Source organism: Caretta caretta, chromosome 22 (assembly GCF_965140235.1).
Source record: "Caretta caretta isolate rCarCar2 chromosome 22, rCarCar1.hap1, whole genome shotgun sequence".
Classification (NCBI taxonomy): Eukaryota; Metazoa; Chordata; order Testudines; family Cheloniidae; genus Caretta; species Caretta caretta.
In genome coordinates, this window is record NC_134227.1 from 7,508,648 (window position 1) to 7,527,130 (window position 18,483).

Below are 18,483 nucleotides of genomic sequence, written 5' to 3' on the forward strand. Positions count from 1 at the left end.
AACACAGAAAACAACAATAATATAACACTAAGCTCAGCTCAAACATTCTCCTGAAGCTGGGCGCATCCTAGGGTTCCTCCCTCAGCACTGCTTAGCCGACCCCCTAGATCCTCTCTCTCCAGAAAGCCACTCCTATCTCTCTGAAAGTCAATGCAGGGTTAACACATCACTTACCTCAATGAGGCAGCAAAACCAACTTAGTTCTTTCCCGGCAGGATCAACACCTGCTAACAGGGTAGGGTGTCAGCCTGTTACAGGTGCCCCTTGCATCTGTTCCTGCTGCCCAGCTCCACTTGCCTCTGGAAAACATGGGTCCTTCAGGGACTTCCCTCAGCCCCGAGGAGGAAACAGCTGCAGTCCGCACTAACTTGCACTTGTTTCCCCTGGAGGCCTAGGAGGGGGAGAATGGAGAATGTTGGTGAGCTGATGTCCCTCTCTGACCACCTGCCTTCATACTGAGGGTCGGAGCGGATTCCCTCCCTCATCCCATGTTTGCTGTTCCCTCCAGTTTCCCACCTCTGCCACTGCTGTAAAGTAAAACCAGGTGGGAAGCAGGGTCTCCTGGCTACAGCCTCTGACCCACCAGCCCACAGCAAACCCTGCAGGAGTCTGGAATTAGGTTCAGTGGCCTGGGTGCAGCCAGCACAGGTGGCTTCCTGCTGTCAGCACTGATCCTAGATGCCCAGGGGCGAGGGGCTATCTCCCAAGGGATCCCCATCCATCAAAAGTCTTCACTAAGCCAGACCATTGTTTTAACTCCAGCCGGAGCTCCAGTTACACTGCAGGGCTGTGCCGTGAGCTTCCCAACTGGAATCCTCCCAGTTCAAAAGAAAACCAGATTCCAAACGCCCACAGGGGCTGGCTTGGGAACACATTCCCGCTCATGGGGCTGGTGTTGTGGGGGCCGAAGTTCTGAACTGATGGAAAACTGCAGGGTGCTTGCTGCACTGCTCACCATGTAATGGGCTACTGCACCATTGTCAGTCTGATGTCAGTGGCCCAACTGCACAGAGAGCAGAATCTGGCCCAACAGCAACCTGTGAAGAGCCTCTCGGAGACAGGGTCATTCCGTAGGATCTCTGGTAGTTGCAGAGCAGAAGCCAACACTTAGCAGTAGCCCAGCCTTGCCAGGTGATTTGGTAGCAGAGCCCAGGCCAGTTTATGTTCCTGTGCTGGACACGGGGTGCTCCGTAATGAATATTGTTGCTGTGACTAGGATTCTGGCGATGGAGTGTCAGGGGGAAGCGGTTTCAGCACACTGCCCACGGGCACAAGGCCTGTGACTGCAAGCCATTAAGGCCAAATGGCTCTAACTGCCAAACGATGGAGCGGCCATCCCAAGGGCGTTATCTGAGGGTATGTCTCCACAGCAAGCAGCGCAGCTACACAACTGCAGTGTAGGTGCATACGGCAGTGGCAGAAGGCGTTGCCGTAGTAAACCCCCCCCTCGAGAGGCAAAAATTCTTCTGTCGACCTTGCTGCATCTACAGTGGGAGTTGGGTTGGCCAGGCCAACCTCCATCGTATGGGGCGTGACACTTTTCACAGCCCTGAGCAATGTAGCTAGGTCGACATAAGTTTTAGGTGCAGATCAAGTCTAAGGCAGCCGACTGGAAAAAAACGGTGGAAGGCTAAACAAAAACTTTCCCCCAGGCCGTGCAACAAGACCATTGACCAATACAGCAATTGGGCTGAGGCTCACACAGGGAGGGTGGGATTTTGAGGAGGGGCAGGCAGTGGGGAAGCAGACAGACTGGGACTCAGGATCTCTAGAAGGAAAAGGGAGACTAGGCTGGGTGCCAGGAGCCATGGGCTTGCTAAAGGAACGCAAGCCAGGCTGTTACCCCCATCTAACCAAGCTTGTGGTGAAGGATAAGTAAGATACAGGAGTCAAGACATATGTCGTCTGGTTGTTGTTTTAAAACCCTTTTTTACTGCTGCTTTGTTCCATTTGCTAATAAGTGCTTGTGGTGAGAAGGCTGCTGGAAGCTGTATAGCTCTAGTCACTGCCCCATCCGCCAAAGGGAAGACTCAGGTCTCGAGTCGGAGCTGCCTGGTAGTAAGTGTTTGGCTCCAGTCGGGGGATGTACCCTCAGGACAGAAGAGGGCACAAGGCCTAAAACGTGTGCACGGGTGTGCACGTGTGCACGCACGGCCGCAGAGACCGGGAAGGGGACGGAGGTGTGAGCAGCCCCGTAACTATGACAATTCCCTTTAGGCTGCTTCTCTTAGAATCACAGAATCATAGAATCACAGAATATCAGGGTTGGAAGGGACCCCAGAAGGTCATCTAGTCCAACCCCCTGCTCGAAGCAGGACCAATTCCCAGTTAAATCATCCCAGCCAGGGCTTTGTCAAGCCTGACCTTAAAAACCTCTAAGGAAGGAGATTCTACCACCTCCCTAGGTAACGCATTCCAGTGTTTCACCACCCTCTTAGTGACAAAGTTTTTCCTAATATCCAATCTAAACCTCCCCCACTGCAGCTTGAGACCATTACTCCTCGTTCTGTCATCTGCTACCATTGAGAACAGTCTAGAGCCATCCTCTTTGGAACCCCCTTTCAGGTAGTTGAAAGCAGCTATCAAATCCCCCCTCATTCTTCTCTTCTGCAGGCTAAACAATCCCAGCTCCCTCAGCCTCTCCTCATAACTCATGTGTTCCAGACCCCTAATCATTTTTGTTGCCCTTCGCTGGACTCTCTCCAATTTATCCACATCCTTCTTGTAGTGTGGGGCCCAAAACTGGACACAGTACTCCAGATGAGGCCTTACCAATGTCAAATAGAGGGGAACGATCACGTCCCTCGATCTGCTCGCTATGCCCCTACTTATACATCCCAAAATGCCATTGGCCTTCTTGGCAACAAGGGCACACTGTTGACTCATATCCAGCTTCTCGTCCACTGTCATCCCTAGGTCCTTTTCCGCAGAATCATAGAATCATATGACTCTTGCTCCTGTGAGGTCTGGGATTTGGTGCCCGGGAGCAGAACAGTTAAAGGAGCAGGACCCTGATAGCCCAAGGAACTCTTCACTGCCTGGTGTGAGATGAATTGATGCGGCCCAGCCCAGCCCCACAGCACAAACAGCTGGAGCCCATGGAGGCCCCAGTCCTGTCTCCCCACTAGAGGAGGGTCCCGGTCACTATGCAGCCGCACAGAGCCCTGTGGCCTGTGGGGACAGCAGCAGTGAGTTCACAAATCTAGAACAGGTCTTTGAACAGAGTAGGACACCCCCCTGTTTTGGTGACAGTCCCCCCAGGTAATTAACAAAGCAACGGCTGCCTCCGCTGTCCTTCAGGAAGTTGCGCGAGGCTCGTCCAAGCTCTCCCCGCAAGGCCCCAGATGTTATGGCCCCCGGGGGGAGCCTCTGCGGTTCGCTGAGCAGGTGCTTATGGGCCCCGAGACGAGCTGGACGGGATGCGCTGGCAGGTTAGTGGCATTAGAAAGATGGAGTCTCTGTAACTCAGGCAGGTCTTTATGGTCCCAGCAAGCGGGCCAGGTGGAGGGAATTCGAGCTGAAAAACTGGTGCCAGCAGCACAGACTGGAAACCCCATTCCCTGCCATCCCAGAGCTCCAGCAACAGCCTGATGGGAGGGCTCTTCCTGCCCCTTTGCTGCCCCTGCCTTTGTGGTGGATCCAGATCTGCAAAGCACTGGCTGGGAGATCTCTGGGGGAAGGTGCTAAGGAGTCTGTCCTGGCTGGCTTTGCCAAGGCACACCTGTGGGACCCACGCTCTCTGAATTTATGGCTGAGAGGACTGATGTAGAGGCAGAAGTTGTCACCACGCTACCTTGGCACTCCTAGGGCAGCATTCAGCTGAGGATCTCAAAGCACGCGAGTTGCAAACCCTCCCCACGGCCTGGAAGGTAGGACAAGATAATTCTCATTGTGTGGATGGAGAAACCAATGCACGGAGAGGTGGCTGTGACCTGCCCAGCGCTCTGTAAAGCTTCCCAAGGCCACTCAGGGAATCAGTGTCGGAATAGAACACAGGCTGCTTGTGCCCAGCGTGCTGTAAAAAGGGTGGAAATTCCTCGGCAGGAGAGCTTTTTCCACTTGATTTACGCAGCCCGGCCACGGAGCTGCTCCAAGGCTCCCCGTGTCAGGGGCTCATCAGCAGTCTGTCCCGGGAGGCGGGGGCAAGGTTTCTGCGCCCTGGTGCAGATGAGTCTAACCTTGAATATGAAAAATAGCAGTGTGTTTACATTCCTCCCCTAGCCCACATTGCCTTTTATAGGCTGCTCTCACACACGCTTCCAGGCTGTTATTATAAACAGCGTCTTGGCACACCATGCCATCACGGGGGCACATGCCATCACTGCTTTGGATCAAACGGCTGCCTGGCCCGTATGCACAGCGTCTCGTAAAGGGCTGTTGAGAGGGCTTTGGTATTTCGCAGCTTCGAATGACCAGCGCGCTCCTCGCCTGGCTGAGGAGGAGACAGAGCTATTAAAAGGCATGTAATGACTTGAGTATCCTCTCCAGAGAAGAGCATATGGAGTCCTTGGCCCTGCTAGAGCTGCGTGCTGTCTATTCTGGCACAGAGCATATGGACAGACCTGACCCAGGCTCTAGCTCTGCATATTAGACAAGCAATTTTCATGTTATTAATGACTTCTGGGGACAGTGTAAGTCCTGTGGCCCTGAGCAAGCTCCCCCCGCTATACAAAGAAGCTGCACTTTTTGTATCTATTGTGTTTTTGACAACACCCAATGGAGGGAGCGCTGCCCAGTGGCTACAGGCCTGGAAGTCAGGACTGCTGGGTTCTATCTTCCAGCTCTGCCATTGCCTTCCCATGTTAATCTTGGCGACAAACCACTTAGTTTCTCTGTGCCACAAAATGGTGATACTGATACTGACTGACTTCCCAGGTGGGGTTGGGAGCTTAAGTCATGAATGTCTGGAACGTGCTTTGAGATCCAGAGCTGAAGGATTCCTGAGAAGGACAAAGGATAGAGCCCCTGGAATTAGCTTAACTCCAAGCACAGAACATACCACATTTCACAAAGAGGGGGGCACAATGCCTGGTGGGGGGGTGCATAAAAACAAGCCGTAGGGCAGGGGGGTCGGTTTTGTAAGGATGTGATTTTAGGTCTGGACTTTTTGTTTGTCCTGCACTCAAAATACACCTTTACCTTTTCAACCTTGTAACCCACCTCGCCGGACACCCCGAGCTGGCAGCACTAACATCAGGAAAATAGTCCCAGCGTGTCAGACCGGATAGAGGCGTGGAATCATTTCAATAAGCCGTTCTCAATCTTTTCTATTCTGGAACTTCTCCAGGACGCCTCTCCTCTCTAGCCAGCACCTCTCCATTGAGCCATAGGAAAGGGCAGAGTGATCACAACCCCATGACACCGGGTTCAGAACCTCCAAGCTCAGATTCCACCAGTGAGTTCATTTCCAAAACGATTCCAACAACGCTGTTCTGAGCGCTCACAGCTCTGTCTTCCCCCAGCTGCTCCATCCCTTAGCAGGTGTCACTCAGACTGTCTAGCAGTCCTGAGTGTCTCCTGGCGGGGGGCCTCCCCACACTCACGTGGCGTCTCAGGGCACACCTGTACCTTCTGGGCGATTCTCTCAGGAGAGGGCTAGTGGAGATGGGCCCAAGCCACAAATTTCAGCTTCAGAACTCAAGTCCCCCAAGGTTGGTGCCCAGGGTGTTGGCTTGACCCTCGCTCTAACTTTTGGACCCGCAGTTTGATTGTGTACTTGGCTGTTTCCATGTCTCAATCTTTTGTGTTGTCCCTAAAAGGTTCATGTAACAGCCAGCTCTCGGGAGCTGAGCAGGGACTCTGCGGGACCACCATGCTGCTTTTCACTCTATTCCCTTTCTTTGATCGCTAGATGCCACACTCCTCTTGATTTTGATTGGCCAAAACAGCATCACGTGGCCTGTTTGAATTGCACCCTTTTTGCCTGGGGCCACTGCACATAACAGGTACAGCTGCATGGACAGTCTCAGCAAAGTGGGATTTCTTACCCCTTGATTATAGACAGGGGAGAGGAATGAAAGCAGAATAGAGTATCTTCTTGAGCAATGGTTGGGTAAAACACTGCCTTTGGGAGAGAACGGTCATCTCTGGTGGGGAATAGCTCTCCTCTCCCCCACCTTTGGCTTCAAGAACATTGTCAACCCTGCATGTCTCATGTAGGGCCCTATCTCCCAACCAACAGGAGGCGTTCCATTAACGTCAATGGGCTCTAGAGCAGGCCCTTAATCGATGGTGTGGGCCATTTTTTGTGATACGTTTTATTTGATGACTCTGGGGTGAAGGCAAAACATGAAACTTCAGGTGATGTGGAGCCCTACCCGGCTGACATGAGTTACTCCATAGCAGGGAGTCTTAGGCCTTGGCTACTCTTGCGAGTTACAGTGCAGTAAAGGAGCTCCGGGCGCCCTAGCTCACTCCCCGTCCACGCTGGCAAGGCACGTAGAGCGCTCTGACTTCGCGGCTACAGCACGGCTGGTCTCCACCTCGGCGAGTGGAATAACGTTTGCTGCGCCCCCGCTGGAGCGCCGTGGCGCCGGTGTGGACGCCCCGGTCCTATAATGCGCTCGGATCGGCCTCCAGAAGTGTCCCACAATGCCTGTGCTAGCCACTCTGGTCATCACTTTGAACTCTACTGCCCTGCCCTCAGGTGACCAGCCACCAGACCTGCCTCTTAAAGTCTCTGGGAATTTTGAAAAATCCCCTTCTGTTTGCTCAGCCAGGCATGGAGTGCTCTCAGCGAATCTGTCCAGGTGACCATGCCTCCACGCGCCAGGTGAGCCCCAGTATGGACCAATGGCGAGGTGCTGGACCTCATCAGTGTTTCGGGCGAGGAAGCTGTCCAGTCCCAGCTGCGCTCCAGCCGTAGGAATTACTGTACCTTCGGGCAGATATCAAGGGACATGATGGAAAGGGGCCATGACCGGGATGCACTGCAGTGCAGGATTAAAGTGAAGGAGCTGCGGAAGGCCGACCGCAAAGCCCGCGAGGCAAACCGCTGCTCCGGTGCTGCCCCCGCGACCTGCCATTTCTACAAAGAGCTGGACGCGATACTTGGGGGCGACCCCACCTCCACTCCGAGTACCACCATGGACACTTCAGAGCCCAGTGCAACAAGGCAGGAGGAGGAGGAGAAGGACAGCAGGAGCGAGGGTGCTGAGGAGGAGGAAGACACCCCGGCATCCCTAGAAGCGTGCAGCCAGGAGCTGTTCTCAAGACAGGAGGAAGGTAGCCAGTCGCGACGGCCAGTGCTTGGGGAAGGACAAACACCAGAAGAGGTGCCCGGTAAGCGGCTTTTATTTTGGGAAGGAAATTATTCGGTGCCGGCTCTTGGGGCGAGGAGGGTTAGGGCTGCATGCATGCCTAGATGCGGAACAGAGCAATGATGTGCTCTCTCACATTGCGGTAATCGGCCTCAGTGATCTCTGCAAAGGTCTCATCCAGAACTTGGGCAATGCGCTTGCGCAGGTTTCTTGGAAGTGCTACTGTGGTTCTTGTCCCAGTCAGGCTAACTTGTCCGCACCACTGTGCCGTGTGGGGCGGGGGAACCATTGCTGCACACAGGCAAGCTGCATATGGGCCAGGGCGGAAGCCACATTGCAGTAGAAGACCCTCCCTTGCTTCCCAAGTCACCCTCAGCAGCGAGATATCTTCGAGGATGAACTCCTGTGGAAAATGTGGGGACAGTGTTCAGTATAGGGGCCCCCTGCCGCTGTTGGCTCTCCCCAAGGCACAGAACCCCAGAGGACTGTACGGCCGTGAAACATCAGTCACACTTGACCCTGTGCTTACTCACCATTTTGGGGCTCCTGTGGGTTATGTGAGCTCGCTTTGGGATGGGCAAATTATACTATTGTGTAGACTGTGCTTGCTCTTAAGTACGGGGGAATCACTGCTCTGTGTGGTGTGAATAATGCTGCCTCTGTTAAGTGTTGCATTTTGCCTTTACGGATGCAACCTTGAGATCTCAGCCGTCCGTGTTACCACCGGCCGAAAGACTCCAAAGAATAAGAAAGAGGCCACATAGAAGCAAAGAAGACATGTTGCGTGAAGTAATGCAGCATTCAAGTAATGAAAATCAAAAAGTGCAGGAGTGGCGGGAGAGTGAAAGGAGGGTCCGCCAGCAGAAGGCGGATCACTGGCACCAAAGCACGGAGCAGCTGCTAAGCATCATGGAGCGCCAAGCGGACTCAATCCAGGCGCTCGTAGCAGTGCAGGCAGAGCACTATCGTGCCCGCGCCCCCCCCCGCAGCCCTTGTCCCAAAACTCTTTCCCTTGTGCCCCCATGTCACCTCCAACCCACTTTCCCCAACATCTGGGGTCTTACCACCACCAGCTGCCTCCAACTCCTGTAGCTTCACCACCTAGCCCTGAAAACTACGACCCTGACCCACTGCACTCAACCCCCATCACCTTGCAGTGTAGCCATCCTGAAGTGCAGCACTCATTGCACAGCACTCCAGGAAGGGCATACGCAAATCTGTGATTGTACCGTTCCCCACCCCCTTGCCCTTTCTGTTTCCCAAGCAGTTGTGTCTCTTTTCAATACATGAATTTTCTTGTCAATAAATGGATTTTTTGGCTTTGAAAACATTCTTTATTATTGTATAAAGTAAAAGATACCTTAGCCCAGGAAAGAAATGGTCACTGCAAGTCAGCGTAGCAAACACAGATTCCTACTAACATTGGAACCACTGCACTTCACTCCCGTGCAGGGCACCAGACATTACTGGTGGCTTTCAGCGTCAAATTGCTCCCTCAAGGCATCCCTAATCCTTGCAGCCCCGCACTGGGCCCCTCTAAAGCCCTGCTCTCTGGCTGTTCAAATTCAGCCTCCAGGTGTTGAACCTCTGAGTTCCATACCTGAGTGAATCTTTCACTCTTCCCTTCACAAATGTTATGGAGGCTACAGCACGTGGATATAACTGTGGGGATGCTGTCATCGGCCAGGTCCAGCTTCCCATACAGAGAGCGCCAGCGGCCCTTTAAACAGCCAAAAGCACACTCCACAGTCATTCTGCACCAGCTCAGCCTGTTGTTGAACCACTCCTTGCTGCTGTCAAGGCTCCCTGTGTAGGGTTTCATGAGCCATGACATTAAAGGGTAAGTGGGGTCTCCAAGGATCACAATGGGCATTTTGACTTCCCCTACGGTGATCTTCTGGTCTGGGGGAAAAGTCCCAGCTTGCAGATTCCTGAACAGGCTAGTGTTCTGAAAGATGAGTGCGTCATGCATCTTTCCGGGCCAGTCTGCGTTAATGTCAATGAAATGCCCATGGTGATTCACAAGCGCCTGGAGAACCATAGAAAAATACCCCTTCCGATTAACGTACTCAGAGGCTAGGTGGGCTGGTGCCAGAATTGGAATATGCGTCCCATCTATCACCCCTCCGCAGTTAGGGAAACCCATTTGTGCAAAGCCAGCCACAATGTCATACACATTACACAGAGTCACGGTTCTTCTGAGCAGGATGCAATTAATGGCCCTGCAAACTTGCATCAACACAATTCCAACGGTCGACTTCCCCACTCCAAACTAGGTAGCAACCAATCGGTAGCTGTCTAGAGTTGCCAGCTTCCAGATTGCAATAGCCACCTGCTTCTCCACCGTCAGGGCAGCTCTCAATCTCGTGTCCTTGCGCCGCAGGGTGGAGCGAGCTCCTCACACAGTCCCATGAAAGTGGCTTTTCTCATCCGAAAGTTCTGCAGCCACTGCTCGTCATCCCAGACTTGCAAGACAATGTGAACCCCCCACTCAGTGCTTGTTTCCTGAGCCCAAAAGTGGTATTCCATGGTGGTGAGCATGTCCGTGAATGCCACAACAAACTCGTGTCATATGCGTTACTTGAGTTGATATCGTCGGAGCCTTCACTGTCACTTTGGATCATAAGGAATAACTCGACTGCCAAATGTGGCGTGCTGGCGAGACTCGTCAGAATACTCCCCAGCAGTTCGGGCTCCATTCCCGCAGACTGAAAGGGAAGACAGAGCGCACAGTACAAAAACCGTTGAAAGATGGCGCCAAATGTGGACGGAAGCAAAGGGATTGCTGGGATGCGAACCGATGGCTCACGGGGCTTTGGGACAGGACCCAGAATGCCCCACACTCCCCGCCTCCTTCCCACAAGCCACAGCACCAGAATGGGAAGAGGTGCTCTGTGGGATAGCTGCCCATAATGCACCTCTCCCAATGCCGCTGCAAGTGCTGCAAATGTGGCCACGCCAGCGTGCTTGCAGCTGTCAGTGTGGACAGACTGCAGCGCTTTCCCTGCTGCGCTTTACGAAGGCAGGTTTAACTCACAGCGCTCTACATCTGCAACTGTAGCCATGCCCTTATTGATCGCTCCTTCTCTGCTGCCCCTAACCCAGCTGTGGGTGCAGACGCCAGCTCTGCTCCAAGAGGAATGGCTGTTTATTCCAGACCAGCTGCTGCTCTCTGTTTGTTTTTAATATACAAATTATTTCATTTTGCAAGGACTGTTTTCCAAGTGGATTTCAGGAGATGTTTTCTTTGGCACCTGCTCCGTACCTTGCCTGTTCCGTTAGGGCCATGCACATGAATGCCTCTTGGCAGATTAGCCCATAAAGTACCACAGGGGCTATTGTTTTTCCAGGAGTTCTGAAAACAGTAACTCCACATGCATATGAATGGCATAAAATCAACTCAGAGGCTAGAAGCACATGGTTGGCAGGAGCTGGGTATCCCAAACAGCGACATGCAAAAGGCACTCAGACAGGGCGGCTAAATGGCTTTTTCATCCCCTGTTCCAGGCCTGCTAACGTCCCATGACCCTGCTCTCCAATATGTCTCCACCCAGCATAAACCATCCTGCAGTCTACACATGCCTCGGAATCCACAGGGGGACAGCTTATTAAGGTAGTATTTTTTAAGCACGACATAATTTTGAAAAGGTTTGTAATGGTTATTTTCTGTCCCAAAGGCTCAGTTATAATGACAATGAACAAAATGTTATTCTGAATAGATTCAAACAAAGTCTATCTACATATCTAATCTACCCAGATCCAGCTGTCATTAAAATCAGTGGGGTGGGGGGGGTTTCCACTGACTTCAGTGGGAGTTAGATCAATTACTCATCAAGACTTTTTGACTGCCAGATCCAGGGGAGTTTCTCCTTTAAAATGACAAATGCCAAGAAATTCAGAGTTCAGGACAAAATTCTGCTCTGCAACAGCAGGTCCTGGCTCCAAAATTCTGCCCTCCACTCCATGCAGGGATGGCGTGCTGGCATCCAGGGGCTGTTCCCAGACAGCACGCAGAATTCTCCAGTCAAATGCCCTTCTGTTGTAAATGGATTCAGCCCTGAAGTTGATGGGACTGAGTCAACATACCCCAGCAGAAGTTCTGGCCCATCATCCATTTTTGTGGCTCAGAGAAAAGAATTTGTCCGTAGGTTTAAAATCTTCACTGGCTATTTACAGTCTCCAGCTGCTAGGGGTATCCTACAATTGCAGAAGATGGGGAGTCTGAAATACAGGCTAGGTTGTGAATATCAGAGCAAAATGCATTTGATTTGCTTGCACATTCTCTCCCCCTAAGCTGGACAGAACCCACTGCTGTATTGTTTGATCTGGATTTTATATTGCTGGAATTATTCTTTCAGAGGAACACAGCCCATAGGAATTGCTAGAGCAGCAGTGGTCTCTTTAGCCTGGTACCCTGTCTCTGACAGTGGTTACAGGATGCTTTATAAGAAGGTGTAGCAACCTTGAATCAGATAAATATGGAATAATCTTCCCATAGAGGGAAGTTCCTTCCCAGCCCCCTGTTACTGAGCAGATGGCTTATGCCCTGAAGCATGAGGGCAGACATCCTGTATTCATTTTAGTACCCTGGCTACTCATCTATTTTGACCCTGTTTCACTATAAAGCGCATTTCAGAAGACCCTTTCAGGTTGACACCTCGTATGTTTTTTTTTAAAAAAGCAAATCTCTTTACTTTGGTTCCACAAGTCACTTTAGATTACTGGAACTGAAAGAATGATAATTGGCTTTTCACCTTTTCCCAACTTGGGCATTGGATAGAAGCTGGTCAGTTACACTTCTCTAGTGAGGCTTACTTTCAAGTTCTCCGGCACTGTCATCAGGCTGCGATGGTTGGGTTACACACAGTGCAGGGAAAGGTTGGTTTGTTAAACACCTGTTTCTCTGGGAACATAAAAATCTACATGGCAAATGGTCTTAGGTTCTGCCAAAGCTTCTTTTAAGCTAAATTTTGCAGCCAAATGTGGCACAATCATATTTCTATAGGGGCTGACAACATGGATATGTCCTGCCCTTGGGAGACCATTATTCCCTGCTTCCCACTGTAGCACCATCATGTGGGTGTTCCAGCTTTGTGTTTGTTTTCGATTAAGAGGAAGCTGGAACGCTATCAGAGAAACAGGCATACAGTAAGTGTCCGTGCAGTAACCAAAATGCTTGGACTGACACTACACTGGTCCGAAGCATATTGCAAAAAAATTCAAGCACAAACTCACAAACTTTAGGACAGGCACTGAGAGCCCTCCCCGATTCCTGAGCATTGCTAGCTTCTCTCGCCATGCCTGGGAGAAAGTTCCACAGAGGGGATGGTCTAGGAACTCAGAGGAATCTGCAGCGGGATACACAGGAAGGAAACCCACCTCCAAACAGTCATGCCTTGCAGTGATTGCCTCTGATTACACTTCAGGATCTGTGCACAACCTCCCCAAAGGGACCCTGCATCATTGGCTTGGGGCCATAGTCTCTGAGTCAGAGCAGCCATTTCTGAGCCTTGCTCCCCCCCCCCCCCCCCAGCCACTGTTCCTCAGACGTTCTTGTTCACTCCTGGAAATGTGCTGGAAATGGCCCACCTTGATTATCACTTCAAAAGGTTTTCTCTCCCCCCACCCCACTCTCCTGCTGGTAATAGCTCATCTTAAGTGATCACTCTCCTTACAATATGCATTTTTTCATGGTCTGTGTGTATATAAATCTCCCCACTGTATTTTCCACTTTATGCATCCAATGAAGTGAGCTGTAGCTCACGAAAGCTTATGCTCAAATAAATTGGTTAGTCTCTAAGGTGCCACAAGTCCTCCTTTTCTTTTTGCGAATACAGACTAACACGGCTGCTACTCTGAAACCTTGCTCCTGATTGTGTTTGTTTCTCAGGTGTTGCTAACGCTTGTCCCCTGCCTGACCCTGAGCTGTGATATGCAGCCTGGCATCATTACTCTGACCAGTCACGAGAGTAAGATCATAAAGAAACCCAAAAAAACCATTTAGCTTTTCCTGTTATGGTCCAAATGAAACCAGCTTGCCAAGTGGTCCTGAATGGAATGGACGGGGATATGACAAACAGCAAAGCACACTCACACTCATCTCTGCCGGATTATCCCTTCACTCAGCCTCTTGCAAGGATAGCTTAAGAACAACCTTGCGCTTGTTACATTTAGCTGTGGTTCAGTCTAGACGTTGATTCAATTGGAAGGGTTCTGGGGCCACAGGGGATGTAAGACAAAGCAGACAGGAAAGGTAGGGTTGGCTAGGGAAAGAAAATGGAAAAGCCCACAAGCAGGACTTCCTAGCAGCTGGTGAGGACGAAGAGCAGAATCCACCATGGACAGTGCTAAGGAGACCTAATTTACATTGTTCAGAGCTCAGATACCATCATGATGGACACTACAGGAATACAGCAGAAAGAGAGTATTTTCTCTGATCCAAAAGGGGACATTTGTATCATACATAATACATCTATCTCTACCATAGCGGTGCTAGCTATGGTTCCATTGTTAAGGTGTATATATATATATATAAGCAGAATATACTGTGCTTTTATGTGATTAATTTGTGACCCTTGTGACCCTGGGGTTAAGACCGCAAACCCCTTTGCATTCTAAGCTTTGTTTGTGTCTCTCCTGCTGCCCCCTCAGCGCCCTGTATGGCCTAAAATTTCACAGACTGAGGCCTGAGGAGAATTTTTTGACTGGAAAAGCTTGAACTGAATCAGGCAAAGGCTGCGGAAGAGAAGAATGAGGGGGGATTTGATAGCTGCTTTCAACTACCTGAGAGGTGGTTCCAGAGAGGATGGTTCTAGATTATTCTTAGTGGTGGAAGAGGACAGGACGAGGAGTAATGGTCTCAAGTTGCCGTGGGGGAGGTTTAGGTTGGATATTAGGAAAAACTTTTTCACTAGGAGGGTGGTGAAACACTGGAATGCGTTGCCTAGGGAAGTGGTGGAATCTCCTTCCTTAGAAGTTTTTAAGGTCAGGCTTGACAAAGCCTTGGCTGGGATGATTTAATTGGGGATGGGTCCTGCTTTTGAGCAGGGGGTTGGACTAGATGACCTCCTGAGGTCCCTTCCAACCCTGATATTCTATGATTCTATGATGTCTGCAGCTCTGGACATGGGGTGTTTGCACCAGGTGGCAGGGCGTGCTCCAGACATCGCCCCGTTCCTTCCTGAGAACTCCACTCCCTCCCCAGGTGCATCGTCCTGTCCTTACTGACGCTGCAGCTGCTGTCCATCAGCCGGGGGGGTAAACAGAGCGATAGGTGTGGTCGTGCGCGGGTCTCACAGAGGCACCTGCCTGCCTGGGGTTAGTGCAACCGGCTGCTGCGGTGGCTCCCAGTCGGTGAGCTGGCCAGCGGGAGAATTTTAACCTGCCGCATGGCCGAGGCATTGAGCTAACGCATGCCATGCGCCTTAAGGAGCCCAGAGAGCCGCCCACCTCACAGTTGCACACAAGGATGCTGCAGGCGGAAAGGGGCAGAACCTGGAGCAAAGCAACAGCAGCTTCATTGCAGGTGTTACTGGCCAAGAGTCTCTAATGGGTTTTATGGGGGGGGCTGGCCAGAGGCCAGAGAAGGGGCGGGCCTTCAGGGCGAGACCTTGGGGCCCTGTATAAAATGGGCACTCCCAGGGCAGCTCCTGCAGCTGGGAGTACAATCAGAGCCGCTGCTGAGAGTGTCCGGGTTTGGGACGTCTCTGAGCTATGGGGGCTTTGGGAGAAGCTGGGGTGATTCTCCAACGTCTGAGCGAACGTCTGAGCCTCCTGGGAGACCGGGCAGTGCTCCTCCCACTGCAGCCAGGGCTGGGAGGTGCAGGAAGGGCTCGGACAATGCGGGAGCTTCTCCCACCTCACCAGGGTTGGTTCTCAGTGACAGCAGCTGAGGCTCCCCCAACCCAGGGCTTCCGCATTGACCCGCACCTGGAGTGTCCCCAGGGCAGTGTGGACCGTAGGGCTGCTGGAGACCGAGAGGGGCAGGTCAGTGAGCTGTCTTCGGTCACCTGCAGCGTGAGTGCTAAGGTGCGCGGGGTGCCTGTACAGACATTTTCTGCAGAGGAGCCCGTATCCCCCCTCTTGGACCATGGAGTCTGGCAAAAATGGCAGAGCTAAGAGTCCAGTGGGACGCCCCAGGCATCCAAGATGCCAGTGAAAGAACTGTGGGTGATTCCAGCACCAGGATTTCAATAAGTCTTTCAACGGCGACCTCAGACAATAGCAACAGCTACATCATCCCTTCCTTACACAAATGGGTACACGCAGGCATGCGCACCCATACTGGCCACTAAACCATCCCGTGGAGTGAGGATTAAAACAAAGATCTCCTTTGCCTCTATTCACACCTCAGGGCCGTTACCTGGCCTGGCATTGTGTACAGTGGGACTCTGACAGGCTTGTCTGGCTAAGGCCTGCAGCTGCTGACAGAGCCAGACAGGCAAAAACCAATGTGCCACAATCTACCTGCCACAATCTACCTATCGTGACTAAAAACCAAAGCTGAGCTCCGTACAGCACAGGCCCCGCTGCCCTGGGTGCTCTCCTGACAAGGGAAAGTCACTGTGGCCTCCGCAAGACCTTTCAGGCAGGAGAGAGGATAAGAGTTGGGAAGGCTTCGCTTGTGACAGAGGTCATTCCCTGGTGATACCTGGAGCCAGCAGGACGTTCTTTCTTTGCTCCGTGGTGCCGCATGAATAGACCCTGTCCTAGGACCTAGTCACTTTGCTACCCCAACGGGAGACCCAGTGAGAATGTCTGGAGGGTCCTGTTGTGAATTCAAGCCAAAGGGACAGCCCCGCTCACTATCCAGGCAGCCCAGACCATATACTTTCCTAGGGTTTGGTTGTTAAAAAACAGTGGAAGACAATGACGGCAGCACCCATCTCCCTTGCCCTGGGAGGGCCAGCAGGTTAGATGTGCTGGGCACTTCAGGGAGAGGGGAAGGGGATTTGCCTCGATTAACCCACCAGCTTTTCTTCCAAAGAGCTGAACGAGTCACTTACCCCCCGCTTCACCAGCAAACTCCTCTCCTCTCGGAGCCTCTCCTCGCCGCTCGCAGGCACCAGACGATTCTCTCAACGTTTCCTTCCAAGCGGAGCCCCCTGTCCTACCATGGCTGCCTGCCCAGTCGCTCTCCCCGGGCAGCCAAGAAACCCTCACTCAAGGAAAAACAACACTGGCTGGGAAAGGAGGTGAGCAGGGAGGGATGGCTCTCGACTCGGGGGCTCGGCTCCGTACCATCCGGGAGCACGGCGGAGGGGACTGCCCGGGAAGGAGACAGATGGAGGAAAGAGAGAGTTTTAAAATTGGCACCACATGGCCGTTTCTTATTCTAGGGCCTAGTGAAGAGGGCTTTCATGCTGGGCCAGTTGCCCTAGCAACAAACATGCAGGAAATATCCCAGATAACTAGAATAGTGGCAAATACATATGTTTTGGATAAAACATTTCCCCTGTTCCACAGCTTTCTCCATTCTGCCGCTTGGCACAAGCTTCTCTTTCACAACAGACACCTTCTGTGTGCTGTCCCGGGGCCAGGGGTCAGCTCAGGAGATGAGCTTCATGCCCTGCCCCAGGGGAAGGGGCGGGAGGCATTCGTTCTGGCCTTTCGACAGCCCCGACCTGCTGCTGCTGCTAAGCAAAGATCCCGTGGGCTCGGTGACAAGCATCCGTAACCAGAGAATGGATCTGGGGAGGAGAGCTGGTAGCAAATGGTCAGCGGTGACCCACACATTGCTCCTTGCCTAGACAGGAAGGGTGCTCTTGTGGTGACTGCTTAGGGATGCAGGAGATTTGGGTTCAAGTCCAGACTTGGCCCCAGGTTTGCCGTGTGATGGAATGTTACTTCCGCGCTCTGCCTGGTTTCCCCACCCAGGGGTGGCGCGTGACTCTTGCGTTTGGGGATCCTGGGCATGAGCACTGGAAGCTCCCTAGAAGTGTATGGGGGGGGCCCACTGGCGCCTGGACCATGGCCCCAGCCCCACTCGGCCTCCACCCCCAAGGCGGAGCGGAGCGAGCGGCAGGGCCTAGGCAGGAAGCCCCTCAGCAGGGGCAGGAAGAGGTGCAGCGCGGGCTGAGCAGGAGCGGGGTCTTGGGGCGGAGCAGAGGCAGGGCCATGATCTGGGTACCAGTGTCCGCAGTGCTCCAAAGGGGTGGGCCGGCGCACCCCCAAAGGAAGGTGTACCACATCCGGCGTTTCGTGCCCTGTTTGGGGAGGCTTAACCTCCCCAAACCTCTTATACCTGCTGCCCACGTCCCGACCTGTAAAACGGAGACAATGCTCGTTCCTCTGCCTGTTTAGACATGACGCTCTTTGGAGCAGGGATTGTCTCTTACCCTGTGTCTATGCAGAACCCACCGCAACAGGGCTCTGATCTCAGTCAGAGCCTTGAGGTATAATAAAAATTCCCCAGGGATGGCTAGCGGGGCGGGGTTTCGCTCACATGCTTTTTCCAGCTACTAGAAAGCTGAAAAAGTTAGACCTGGTCTCCCAAAATGCTGCGACGAGCTGGTTGAATAATCGGGAAATGGATGGAAAGGTTGAGTCTGCAGGATCTTTTGTGAGTATTCGGGCAACCCAGCCATCCCGCTCTATGTGAAATGTTCCCGAATGCCAAAAGAAAGTGACCTTGGATGGATATTTAGCTGATAATCCACAGTGGGGCAGGCCTTGTTCATTATCTGCCACTTGTCATTCGTTAGCCTCCCGTATGAAGGTCCAACCAGAGAGCAGAAACAAGACCATGTGATTTAAGCAACCAATCATGCAACTACTTTAAGCAAACAGCTTACAAACACCCCCACAGGCTAAAATGTGTTTGGACAAGCTCTTGTGAATGAGGACACATCAAGAATCAGGACCGGGGCTGGGGATGACAAAGGGCTGAATATTAACCACAGTTACTAACTGGCTCGGCTCTAGTGCTGAGCTCCTACGGTGCGTCACTGAGTACCCTCAGCTCTCACTGAGAGCTGCAGGCACTCGGCCGGCTGCAGGGTCAAGTACGGCACTGCAAGCCCCAGAGAAGAAGCTCACCTCCTTGGCCCAGCTGAATGCTGCCTGCTTCCAGCAGGGCTGGAAACTTAGCCTCGGTTCTTTCCGTGTTTGGGTCCCAACAGGTACCTCCGAGGGCAGAGCTGGGGGAAAAAATTAAGTAATTGAAAACTTACACACACACAACCATCCAAACCTCGGGAAAGCACTGGTGTCTGCTTGGGTGAAG

General features: G+C 52.4%; 1 long non-coding RNA gene across 1 annotated transcript; it reads right to left on the bottom strand.

Moving 5' to 3' along the window:
• Positions 1-8,570: 8,570 nt before the first annotated feature.
• On the bottom strand, positions 8,571-16,535 carry LOC142069813 (uncharacterized). Its single transcript, XR_012665793.1, has 2 exons — positions 16,265-16,535; positions 8,571-9,967 (listed from the first exon to the last, which is right to left on the bottom strand). It is a non-coding gene; the product is annotated as an uncharacterized LOC142069813 (long non-coding RNA).
• Positions 16,536-18,483: the final 1,948 nt, after the last annotated feature.